This window comes from Selaginella moellendorffii, unplaced genomic scaffold (genome assembly GCF_000143415.4).
Source record: "Selaginella moellendorffii unplaced genomic scaffold, v1.0 SELMOscaffold_68, whole genome shotgun sequence".
NCBI classification, from domain to species: domain Eukaryota; kingdom Viridiplantae; phylum Streptophyta; class Lycopodiopsida; order Selaginellales; family Selaginellaceae; genus Selaginella; species Selaginella moellendorffii.
In genome coordinates, this window is record NW_003314329.1 from 873,092 (window position 1) to 886,518 (window position 13,427).

Consider the following 13,427-nt stretch of genomic DNA (forward strand, 5'->3'; position numbering starts at 1 on the left):
TAACCACTGGGAAGTCCAAGGCTAGAGTGAATATGGATTGTTAAACGGGGTAGCTTGGTGAAGTGTTCAAGAGCTAGCTCTAGTCCCTCCGGGAGATTGAATGGTCGATGCTCCTAGTCCAAATGTGGGTGGCACTACCTACTTGGATACCTGGCATAACTCAACAGAACTTTGCTCTAAGCCAATGGCTAGAGCACCCAAAGGCGGAAAGCGGGGGGAGTACCCACGAGGCTTACGTAAGGCCACAGTGTTCTGAAATGTTGTCCCAAAGTCCCAGACTGTAAAATGAAAGAGGAGCAGTCCTCTAGTGTGGTGACCAAAGATACGGTCATGTGGTGAGAAAGTTCTAGAGGACAATGGTACTTAGTGGTCAGGCTTGTGGGCCTTGTCCTAGTGGTAGTGTAGGCAAACTTGGCCATGGACAGAAAAGGGATTTAGTGGGGACTGTAAAAGGGACATTAAGGAAGGTGGTTCCCCCTGCATCTTAAGGATGCTAAGGAGTGGATTTTGGATGGTCACTCCTGGATAGATGGCCCAGTCGTTGAGAGATGGGACTGCAATGCAGGTGGTGTTGGACCACTGGTGTGACCAAGGTGAATGGGCATAGCCTTAGCGTAATAGGTTGGTATGTCGGTGGTACCTTGGGGTGTCGGTCTTGGGACTAGACACGTGGAGCACTTGGACCAAGTGCAAAGGATGAGTGGTATGGATGCCATTCTTGGGGCTAGCAAGTCCCAAGTCCTGAATTGGACTTAAGGAAGTTGTGAATGAGACTCCTCCAAGTGGTCAGAAGTTTGGTTAAGTGACTAAAGTAAGATGGAAAAATTAGTTGCTTACAGCTATGTGTCCAAAGGATAGTGGTGTGGAACATGAGTTTCAAGTCCTTAGGCCACTGAACGAAGAAACGGTGCCAAACTCCTAAGCATGGAGCCAAGGAGCAATGGCATTAGAACACTGAACAACTCCCAAGCGTACAGCCTAAGAAGCGAAGGGACAGGAGCACAGAGCAATTTGGAATATTCCTAGAGTAACCAGCATCCCAATGCTAAGACCAACATGCAAAATGGAGCCAAATAGAGTTTGGCACTATTTCGGCATACCAATGGCCTAACGTGAAGATATGGGTATTCCACCAGCTAGCATGGAATGGAACTTGGGCTTAGACCTAAGCCGAACGCAAAACAAGAACCAGGCACATAAACGAGAGTTAGACTATGCCTCAGGTTAGTTGGCCATGCCCGACTTACCCACTATCCCTACTATACATTTGGAACCCCCTATAGCCCCCCCCCCTCGAGAGGAACACACGCTTTGGGCTTTCACCCTAAACCTCCCTTAGTATCAGAAGTTAATCTTTGGGACAAGCTTGAAACTTACTAAATATGGAATGTCTTTAGATTGTGAATTTGGACACGGGACAAACACCATTGTGTTCAGGAAAATCTCTACATTCTATAGATATGCCAATTAAGCATCTAAACACTTTCCATAAATAGTATTTAAAACTGAAATACGACTAACACAAAGGGCATAATAGCAAGGGTGTTTAACAAACACGGTAAACTATCATCTAATGATATTGAGGGACTAATCTTAATATCACGGGGGTTCTTGATACTAACAAGTGCAAGTTAATAACACAAGTTTCTTAAACTAGGCTGAATATGCTCAACAAGAAACACATAGGTTTCCTATCTTATGTTTATCTAATCTAAGTGCATGGTCATTGACCAATTTCTCAACTAGCTCAAGTGAAAATTGATAATGGGTTTAGCAATACCGACCTTTTGCTATCGTGGCAGTAAAGAAAGAATATCCGAAAGGACTAGCCGACAGATAACTTTCAATACCCGAAGTCACATTTGCAACACTTAAGGTGGAAATCCAAGACAATGAGCAATTTATGCCATAGATTATATATGCCTTTCCCAACAAAGGCAAGAATCAAAGAGTAGGTAGACCCCTTGTCTTTGAGTCGATATAGATTTCCTTCCCTAGGAGCTATAGCAACCACATCATGAGTTTATGCATTTTAAATGACACAAACTTGATGATCAAAACATAAATTGTTCCCCATATCAGCATCAAATCTTTGTGAAGGGTAAGAACATACATTACCCCAGTCAGAGTTAAGTTCCCATGAGATGTCTAAACGTTCATGTCACCAATGCCATGAATACCATGCTCATTGTTGTCTCCTACCTGCACAACATGCTGGCCAAGACAATTTCTATACTTGACAAAATGATATTTATGCCAAGATAGGTTCAGGATCAATCACAAAAGAGTTAGTTACCATGGCATTGTTGCAAAGCTTGGTTTTGACCTCAGCAACATTTTCTTCTTCTTGGACTCTTTGTTGGACTTCACATCACTCTTCTATCCTTGTTATTGTTCTTCTTCTTCACAAATTGCTTAGAAGAGCTATCTCCTCATTGACGACACACATGACATGACTAAGTTGAAGCTTGTCAACCTACATCAAGTTACTTTGAAGAGAATGGAAAGAATTAAGAAGAGCATAAAGAACGAAATAGTTTTGAAGAGGAGGAAGCTTATTCTCCTTATCTGAATCCTCAATTTGCCATCCATGAACTGGTCAAAGCTTTTTGACTCTGTCATCTGGACATGCATTTGCTGCTTGTGCTTTTCACAGCTACAGCTTGCTGCTAGTGTAATTCTCACTGAGGGCGAGATCATCCAGCACACTCTTTGTGACTATGAGCCCGATTGTTGCCATGCCCTTGTCCTCGTGCCGACTCTAGGTATCCACCTTCTGATGGCCTGCATCACCGTTGACAACACCCCAAACTCCCTCACCTTTGAGGATGAGCTCCATCTGGTGACTCCAGCTTGAGAAGTTTCCAGATCCATCAAAAATGGAAATGGAATGGCCATTTGAGAAAGTGATGGTGGCAGCATTTCCATCCTTTTGATCCTGCTCGGATACTATGACAAAGAGCCAGAATGAGAACAAAAAATGAATAGGATCTTTTCAGAAGGAAACTGGAAACAATTGCTTCATGAAAGAAGAAAGAAACACTAGCTATATACTAGCTACATCTAGGAATTTCTTCTGAAATTTGCCAGTTGAATGTGGCCCTTGATCTCCATGATTCAAGGTGCCTATCACAACTTGGATTTCGGCAACAACATGCGCCATAAGGTAGTGATGATCGACTTCTCGGAGCTCCAAGTGAGATTTCCTGCCTCGGATCGAATGAGCGATCAATTCTTGCTGTAGAATGAAACTGTGGATTTTTCTGAGGAGCTCAAGGACTGGGAATTATTGCCGTTTCAAACGTAAGCTTTGAATGGAATTTTACTTCCACGAGCATTCTTTTTGTGTTTTTGTCAGGTTCCGGGATTCACTGAAATGCGGAGTAATCGTAATCTGTTAAATCTTGCGCAGAGGTATCGAGTATAGTCTCTTCTTACTCAATGTTTTCGATTTTTCTGTGCAGCCTTTCTTCTCTTCCCGAAAATGCTCTCAAGGAGCTAGAAGATCCAGCAAGCAGGTAACTCAAAATTTTCTAGCTAGAACTTCCGTATAAGCGGCTCGCAGATTTTCTTTTGGTTGGAGCCACGGAAAAGAGTTCCTAGAATCCGGCCAACTTGGTACGTATTCGTTCGTAACGGTTTTGTTTTCCTTCTTTCGAGTTCATATGTTCCTTCTGGTTTAGATGAGCTTAAAGCTTCGTTTTATGCGAATCCAATCGTGGACAGACCGACCGATGACCCAGCTCTCATAGAAAGGTTTGTTTACTTCCTTCTCACAAATTTTAACCGGTCTCAATGGACGCAGGTATCCATCTTATTGTCGAGCGAACTTATGGCCCAGAAAGGAGTTACCTGACCTTGAATCAAGTACATCTCTGTTTTCTCTTTACGTGGATGATGTTTTCTTCTATCACTTTGCAGGTTTTAAGAAACTCGGAAGCCTGATTGTAAAGGTTGGCCTGCACCTCGCAGCTCACTGCGACAAACATGGTTGAGATCCTTTTCCTGTTCGTCTCCTCTAATTTCCTGTCCCTTCAGTGTCTCGCAAGGGCGGTGATCCAAGGCTCACGGACATGCTCAAGAACTCTTTGTGCCACAAAGGCCGTCTGCTCCATAATTACCCAAGGTTTCGTTGCTCCTCCTGCTGTAAATTTCTAAAAGCTTCTTGCAGCAAATGCTCAGGTACAAAGTCATCGTCGTGGTGTGGCTGGCACGTCGATCACGGATCTCTTACAGGCACGTTTTCAAGTTACGCGGTGCGTTTTTGTCTAACTTAACTTTTTTTTTTGGTGCGTTAAAGGATTGACCTGTGCAATGTACACAAGAGAAGGAAGGAAATAGACTGTCCTGATTCTGAAGCAGGGCTTTATGTTAGAACTCGGTCTGGTGCAATTGTCAAGGTAAACGAAGTGTTCGTCCATACGGATCAAAGTGTTGAAAGTGTCTTCGTGTAGGCAACTTTCAGAAAGGATGACATTGCTTACCAGGTAGGAGAAGCGACGGAGCTAATATTGAATGGTGCATTTCATGCGACACCACATTGTGTTCATGTACGTGTCTTTTACTTCCTCTTTCGTAGCAATGTCTATACAGACGGCTCAAGACGATCCACTTGTGGAAAGGAACACGTTTGCAGTGTTTATGCAACCTCACTGGTAACTCTCTCACTTTCGTAAATCGGCATGTAACTTGGTTCACGCAGGGACGAAGAACTTGTTTCGCGAGATAGGAAAACAGTTTCGTTTGGAGATTTCTCCCGAGTCCCTGCTTTCCACCTATTACGGAACAGCAACATCTTCAAGAGTCACCTTGTAAAACTCGACGTTCCTTCAAAAACTACTGTGCTTGCGCGATCTATCCACAAATGTAAAGGGTTGCTAATCTTGGAGCAGCGCCTTCATCCGGTTGGGCAAGGTACGGCACTCTTGGTTACGTTTTAAGCTCAAGGGGAAAGAAACAGATCACCGACACGAAAAGATGGAGGCTGGACAAGTCAGCTGTGTGGCAACTCGAAGAGCTCTGGTTCTCACAGGCCATCTCAAAGAGATCGCCAAAGGGTCTTCGTTGGTGGTGCGCCAGCCGTGCCTGGAGTATTCTCCTCCGGAGCTCAATTCAGGTACTTTTTTTTCCCTTGGGTTCTTGGATTTCCTTTCATGTTTTTGATCTTCCAGGAGAGCCCGCATTTGATATAGAGTTGATGTGGGGATTGCTGGACGGGCACGATGCTCAAACCCATGCTTTTATCTTCAGTCTCATGTCTGACCGTGAGCTTTATGGAATGCTCACACAACGTTTTTTCATGGCACTTCAATGCATAATCATCATGTATTGCATTGCACTGCAAAATTTATTTGTTAATTTAGGATGCATAGTGCACCTAAGAATTGAATGCTTTTGGCGTGAAGTATGGACCAAAGAAGCTTGGTATTCCAAAGGAAGGCTCATGAAAATGGAGCAAGAGATCCATGGCACATATACAGCATCTGCAACATGCTTTGTAGCTTTGTCTTTCAAGATTGGATATAGGACCTCCTAGCTTGGAGCCTCCACATGGTGAGAATAGTGACAAAGAAGCATGGAGGTTGGCTAACACATGTTCTTGCATAAGTTTTCCCATTCTACTTTAATTTCTTTCTTTTGAGCATTTTACGAGGATGTTGTATATTTGAGATCACTGTCAGTTGGGACATGTGGCAATATGTTGGAGAGTCATAAACTCTAATAGTGTATGTTATTAGGTAAAAAAAACTGAATGTCACAATCAATGATGAAACATTTACAAATTCTTGAAATTCAATAATAATTAAGTTTAATATGAATCATGAATGTGAAACTATAAAATGTTTCACTAGTCTTTGCCACATTTACCATGCCATCTAAAACCACTTCCATGCTAATCTTTGCCACATCTACCATGCCATCTAAAACTACTTCCTGCACTTGAAGACCCATGATGAGGTTCACTAGATCAAGCAGGTTGCCACCACAATTTGCATAAATCCTCTCCACTCCTCATTAGTGATATCAAATTACTACAATTTATAAAGTTTTAATTAACATTGCCACATTTAATACCACATAAACTGCCTTTGTAGACAATGAAATGTGCATCGGATTGGACATTGGAAGCGAGGGCTAGGTAGGCGCTAGGAGCGAGGCAGCATCCAAGTATTGAAATCCAGTACCTTGTTTCTAGAGCAATCCGATCCGATCCTATGTTGTTGTCCTGGCCATGGCGCTGGTACAACGCGGATCCATTTGTATGGCCGATTCCGCTCCTGCAGCATGCTCTGTGGGTATTGGAGCCCTGATCAAAATGCTTATTGTTGGCATTGTAAGAGGAAGACACTGTGGAGGAAGGGCTTGCCAGATCATTTGGATCCTTCGTCTTTCCACAATCTGGAAAAAGAATAGGTAGGCTGTTTTTTTTCTGACTTGAGTTTTTACTGCATGTTCTACTGCTCAGGAAGCATGCCGAGCAGGCCTCTACAAAAGTCTTCGAAGGGCAATGCGCCACCGCTGTGCTGTTCTAAGGTTTGACCCATGCAGGTTCTCTGTGTTTGTCGATTTAGAGTTTAATCCAGGATCGAAAGTACAGAACGGTGCTCAAGGTCACCCCTTGCCTGTTTGGACCAATTTAGGATCTCAAGCCAAGAGGATGAAACGTTCAACAGCCGACTAGATGGAATGAAGCAAACGTTAGTGATGATGATCATGCACTTGCTGAGGACGTTTTGTTCAGATTCCTCAAAGGCCTTCCAGGCCCGTTTTTGTGTTGACTGAAGTACTGGATGTCTACGTTGACGACGAATTCACCAGGTACAGTATTATTCAAAGTTTTTCATCTCAAACTGTATCGCAGTGTGGCATCTCGAAGCTGGAATCGCAGAATATCTACTGCCGCTCTGAAAGTTTGGCTCTCCCAAGGTCAAGACATCAAAATGTAAGCGTCTATTGAAAATTCTGATTGATCTAGAGACTCACCGCTCCCTTTCCTTTTCAGTGACACTGAAGCAAGCTCTGCAAAACTATCAAGACATTCAAGAGCTTTGTCATTTCTACCAGGAGGTAAGCTGGATCCTCTTTTTATGACGTAATCTTTCTTTTATAGAGCAGAAGCAAGTACCCCATATGTGGAGTTTAATTAATATTTCTCATTCATTGTGAAATATTATCCAGGATTTCTCTAGTGTATATACAACTAGATGATGATATATAAGTGAAAATAATCCTCTTTTTCCTATGCACTATGTTCTTTTTCCATAAATGTTAGAGCTCCAACTGCCACTACAAGGAGCTGATATCCTTCTTCTACACAACATCCAGAGGAGTGAAGAAATCTACGTCGGGCAGGTGTGCAAACACGAATCATGGGGACATATATCTAGTTCAAGAAACAGAGAACTGCTTGCTTTGAGGAAAACTTCACATGCATGGAGCTACAGCATATCCACATCTCCCACGTCATGAAGGTGATAATCATGAAGGACCTTGAGTGAGACACTGAATAGGCTGGGCCAGTGAGTGCAACACCAACAAAGACACCGACAACACAGCACTAATAATTCAAACTGCATTTATACATCCATCAGTTTCATGCTTCAAGATGGGCACCATAGATAGATTTCAACTAATGCCGACCTTTTATTTTAAAATTTTTTCACAGTGTTTGTGGCCCAAGCAGCATAAAGTTTACCTGGGCTGGACTTAAACACATGATAGAGCACCACATTTCTATCTCTTTGCATAGTCACAAATGCATAGCATGGTCCATCACAGAACCTATCTAGTGACCATATAACAGCCTGACTTGGGGTTTCTTTGACAACCATGTTCCCATTAAGTTCGACTGTGAGATAGCAATCGACTCCTCTCCCACACACCCCATTCGTCCAAACTTGCCTTCGGCCGCCCTCATTCAAAGACAAGCTACAATCATCCTGGAGCATGAATGTGTAGATCAAATTCGGGGACTGAAGCTCAAAATTTCGACGAAGACCGTTGTAGAAGATGTTGTCCAGCGTTGTCAATTTCGCTTGGCAATCACCTCGATTGCTTCCAAGTAGAATCTTCGTTTGGCTGTGAAGTGTTTCCATCTGTTGATTTGGTGCTATGCGATATTGGACTCCAAACATCTCGGAGACTGCAAGCATGCTGCTGGCTAGAAAAACTTGCATTTGACCTCTTGTATACATTACTAAGGATCGGATGATCGCTTTGATAACAAGGCCTCTCACGCTGATGGTGTTACCTGGATTGACATGGCAGAAATCCAGATTGGGGCCTGTATGATAAGCCAAGATGACGATGTCGATCACAACGTTATTTGTCACAGTGATTTGATCAACATAAGCGCGTCCACTTTCATAGTAAGTATCATCGCCGAACATAATCAGATTATCAATCACTGCATCTAGAATCATATTGACATCGGCTGGTGTTATAGCATTGTGCTGGTCGGAGAATTCCCAGCGCATGGCTTGAACAACACTAAAATAGAAAAAAAGTGCTGAAATGAACTTCATCTTCACAAAGGAGAATGATTAATCAAAAGTCGAAAAAGATAAATTACTTAATGTAAGGAAAAAAACAAAATAATAAAGTTAAAATGCAATAGTCACTGCTTTGACTTTTAAGAGACAATGCCAATAAAACAAAAGAAATAAGTGCTAACAAACTTCAACCGCTAGCTTATAGCTGCTTTTGTTTGAAGCCTTTCCATTGCTTGTGGTCATATGTTTTAAAAACAGCAACTTTGCTCGTTCCTTTATATATACTGTGAGATGAGCAATGATGTACTTCACGCTTGCACCATCCACCAAGTGTAGTTGTAGTTATCTAGTGGATCTTGAGCCACAATGTCCAGTTTTTTGCAATCAACCCCCTGTTTCTTTGGAATTTTATACCTTTTTTTTATATATATGATTAAATATAGTTATGAAAGAAAACAAATTTAAAATAAAGTACCTTAAATAACCTTATGCCAGCTGCCCTAAGAAACCATTTGGTGGTCACTGCCATTCCTTCCTTTCATCCATTGGTTTGTGAATAAAAACAATAATAAGAAATATTAGAGATGCATTATCAATGTTAAATTTAAAAGAAAGATGTTTTCATCACTTGGGATATAATAAATATTAGTTTATAAATAATTCTAATTCTTGTTTAGTACTATTTATGAATCCAATTGATCAATAATTATAATTATTTATTAGATGAGAATAAACAATAGTATTTTAGGGTTTAAGTTTAAAATTATAAACAAATATTCAAGAAATTTTAAATATTTTATAGGTATATTCACTACCACTCTAGCAAGCCAAAAATGAAGTGTAATTAATATTTATTCATGTAGAGAGCTTGGACAATAATGCACTTCCATGTGAGTTGTTCCAATGGTCAAAGATTAGACTCTAACAACACTATTGGATTAGAGACATTCCCTATGCACAACTCCATTTGAAAGAACTAGTGTTTTGCACTCTAGCTTGTGAATTGAGCAAAATGGCAATTTGATTGTGATGTAAAGTGAGTGTAGTGTATGTGGTTTTCACCCTTTATCCTATGGTGATTTACTAGAGGCTAACCACAAAGTGAAACCTAAACCTTTCATATGCCACGTGTCATATGCTATATATCCAAGGATATTAAAGTGGAATCTGAATTTCAAGGCCTTGGGCCACTGAATGAAATAACAGAGCTAAACTCCTAAATAAGGAGCAAAGGAATGAAAGAACTAGAGCACATAGACTTCCAAGTGTACAGCTTAAGAAGTGAAGGGACAAGAGCACAAAACAACTTAGAATAGTTTTAGAGCATTCAACATCCCAATGCTATAACTAATATGTAAAATGGAACTAAACAGAGTTTAACACTATTTTAGCACACTAGTGGCTTAATACAAGGATATAAATACTGTATACCAGTGGCTTAATATGAGGATATGAATACTCCATCAACTAGCATGGTGTGAAACTTGGGCTTAAACCCAAGCCACATATAAAACAAAAACAAGCACGCAAGCGAAAGCTATATTATACCTCATGTTGGTTGGCCATGCCTGATCTATTCACTATCCCTCCTATACATTTGAAACCCCCTCCCCCCTGAGGAACACACATTTTGGGCTTTTACCCTTAGCCACCCTTAGTACTAAATTAATATTGTATTTACAATTTATAGACATGTATATAATTTATAAAATTTCCTAAACACTTTCTAGTATATTCTTATTTATTTTACCATCTAATGGTTGATATGCAAAAAGATTAATCTTGCTTTATAAATTATAAACATAAAATTCCTTAATATTCTAAATATTCATAGTGATAGTATATTCTAATTCCATACACTACAAAAATGGTTAAACACTATTTAATTACTACAGCTACAATCTCATTTCTTTGTTTTTTCTGTCTATGTGCTAGTGTAGGTTAGAAAGTTGTTTGAGCTCAATTAGTATCTACTAGTACCTAGCTCTATAGTCAGCTTGATCCAAAGATAAGAACTCTCAAGTTGGAAGAATTCTCAAGGCAGGCTTGAACTTCTTAGAGTTGGGTTTTACTCAAAGTCTAAATACTTGAAAGACAAGAAATGTAAACATCTTTTGAGATGTATTCTATGAGCTGATTTTTGCAAGCCTAAGGCACTTAAGCTTCAAGAGTCTAGCAAGCTAGCCTAGTATCATGGTGCTACAAAATCTCAGTTTCCTTTCAAAGTTCTATTTCACCCTAGAATTTTGTCTAGTTGGAGAGCTAGTTTATGGGATAAATTTGAAACTTATTAAATATAGAATGGTGTTAAGCTGTGAATTTAGACATGGCACCAACACCATTATGTTCAAAATAATCTCTACATTCTATAAATATGCCAAATTAGCAAATTTAGGCACTTTCCATAAATAGTAATTAATACTGAATAGGACTAACACATAGGGTATGATAGTGAGGGTGCTTAGTAGACATGATAAACTATCATTTAGCAATATTGAGGGATTAGTCTCAATAAGCGAAAGTTCTTATTAAACCACTACTGTTAGGTGCCAACTTTGACTACGTGGTCAACTTCAGTCAAAGGGAGGCTCAAAGGTATATTAAGGCATGTTAGGGTAAGGGATTTAACCTAGGGCTCACAGTGGAGCGGTGGTGTAGTGGAGCTTTTGAGGTAGCTCAGGGGTGGTTGGGTGGTGAGGAACCTCAAGAGGTGGTATAGCATAGTCTAAGGTGACTAGATCTCCATCTTTTTGTGCCGGATCATAACATTGGTATCAAAGAAGTTGGTTGTGATGGCTGACCAAGTTGAACACTGGAATCCTAGTACTGACGATGGTGCCGACGAAGTTGTAGAGATTTGGACCATTCAAGATATGGTTCATGAGCTGTGAGCCCTTAATCGAAATCAGTAAGAGATGTAAGACGAGATGCATGGCATGATGGATACCATGCGTGGGCGTGTTGAGGCACTCGAAGTTGGATGGGGTAGTGCTCCAAGTAAGCCTTTTTTGGTAGATCGACTCAAGATTCCAACTTTTTCTGGTGATGGTGGTATGGACAAGTGTCTCACTTGGTTAGCCAATGTGAAGAAGTTCTTGGTTGCTAAAGGAACTCCAAATGTAGAGGCTTTAGTGGCTATTCTGATAGTTTTGCATGATATGGGTCTTCGATAGTGGAATTGGCTTGAGGAGTCTCGTGTTGCGGATAAGAAACCACTAATGTCTACCATGGATGAGTTTGAGGCTGCTTTCCGTTTACGTTTGCCCCTCATTACGACATAGAGAATGCTTGTACAGAACTTCAACATTTCCAACAAGGAAAAATGACGCTCGGGGACTATATTGAGAAGCTTACTCGCTTGATTAGTCGTGTTCCAACAAAGGATCTAGATCAAAACAAGTACGACTTCATTGATGGCCTACATAGTGAGAGCATGTGGCAACACTTGCGTATATCGGGGCCCGGACATATCGGGTGCCCGACATCATTCTCAACCTACAAAGAGTTTGGAAGAGCTCTTTGATGCAGCTCGTCGACTTGACAATGACAAGCACAAGTCTTGCAAGCATTTGTGGAGTCTTTCTGTCAAGAATCGTCGTGATGATCGCCATGGACACAAGGATGGGAACAAGCATCACAAGTTGAAGTCGGTGGTGACTACTTCAAATGCAAAGGGGTCCAAGAAGCAAAATTTCTTTGTGAAAAATTATAAACAGGGTTGTCATCATTGCGGTGAACTTAGACACTACAAGATTGATTATCCGTAGTTGAAGAATAGTAGCAGGACAAGAAGTATAGCCAATCTTCTTCTCACGGTAAGTCAGATACTAAAAAGTTGCAAACTTTGCAGCGTGAGGATGAGGAGAACGACCATTCCGGTTAGAGGAAGAGACTTTCGATCGTTGCTCGTCAGCTCAACTGTGTGTGGAACAAGATGGAGCTTGAGGATACGCATGAATCAACTTTAATGCTGGAGGGCATGTTCCGTAGCGATCTAGTGCGGATTTTACTGGATAGTGGGAGCGATGACAACTTTGTTTCAGCAAAGTTTGTTGCGGAGCATGGCTTGGTCACACGCAGAGTTCTTCCATACACAGTGGAAGGTGTAGCTACCTTTGCCCAGCATTTTAATGCTTGTGTCAAGGGGCTGGAAGTGCTGGTTGGCAAAACCACACTTGTGGAAACTTTTTATCTCGCGGATATCCATCGTGTGGATTTCATTCTTGGGATGCCATGGTTGGTGAAGGTGGATCCAGAGATAAAGTGGAGTATTAAGTGTATCTCGCTAGAGTATGGTGGCGTTAAAGATGTGTGGTTTGGTGAGGGCGTTCAACCACTAGTTGTTATGCTCTCTACTACATCTTTGAAGTGGGCTTGTTGTAATGGAAAAGCACTTTTGAGTTACTTACTATTTGTTTGTGACTTGGGGGACCAAGGCACATGTGGGGGAGAAGCAGTAGTACAAGATGTACTTGATGAGTTTTCTGATGTTTTTCCATTTGAACTTCCTCATGGGTTGCCTCCGTTACGAGGTGTGGAGCATGGGATTACATTGGAGCCGGGGACGCGGCCAATTTACCGGCATCCATTTCGGTTAAGTTATGTGGAGGAGCAAGAAGTTCAATGACAAGTCAAGGAGTTATTTGAGTTTGGATTTATTCAGCCAAGTAAGTTTCTGTTTGGTGCTCTAGTCTTGCTTGTGAAGAAGAAGGATGGTTCAATGCGAATGTGTATTGACTCCTGCACTTTGAACAAGAAGACAATGAAGGATAAGATGCCGATGCCACGTGTGGATGATATCTTAGACAAGCTTGGTGAAGCACGAGTGTTTACCAAGATTGGTCTGAGGAGTTGGATATCATCAGATTGCAATGGATGATGCATTTATCTCCAAGACGGCATTCAACACAAGGCTTCGGACATTTTGAGTTTACA

General features: G+C 41.2%; 1 long non-coding RNA gene and 1 pseudogene across 1 annotated transcript; both read left to right on the plus strand.

Moving 5' to 3' along the window:
• The first annotated feature begins 356 nt into the window (after positions 1-356).
• LOC9653156 lies at positions 357-4,580 on the plus strand (annotated as a pseudogene).
• Positions 4,581-6,622: 2,042 nt separating this feature from the next.
• On the plus strand, positions 6,623-7,047 carry LOC112340638. The gene is made up of 3 exons (XR_002990193.1): positions 6,623-6,819; positions 6,863-6,943; positions 7,004-7,047. It is a non-coding gene; the product is annotated as an uncharacterized LOC112340638 (long non-coding RNA).
• The last annotated feature ends 6,380 nt before the right edge of the window (positions 7,048-13,427 follow it).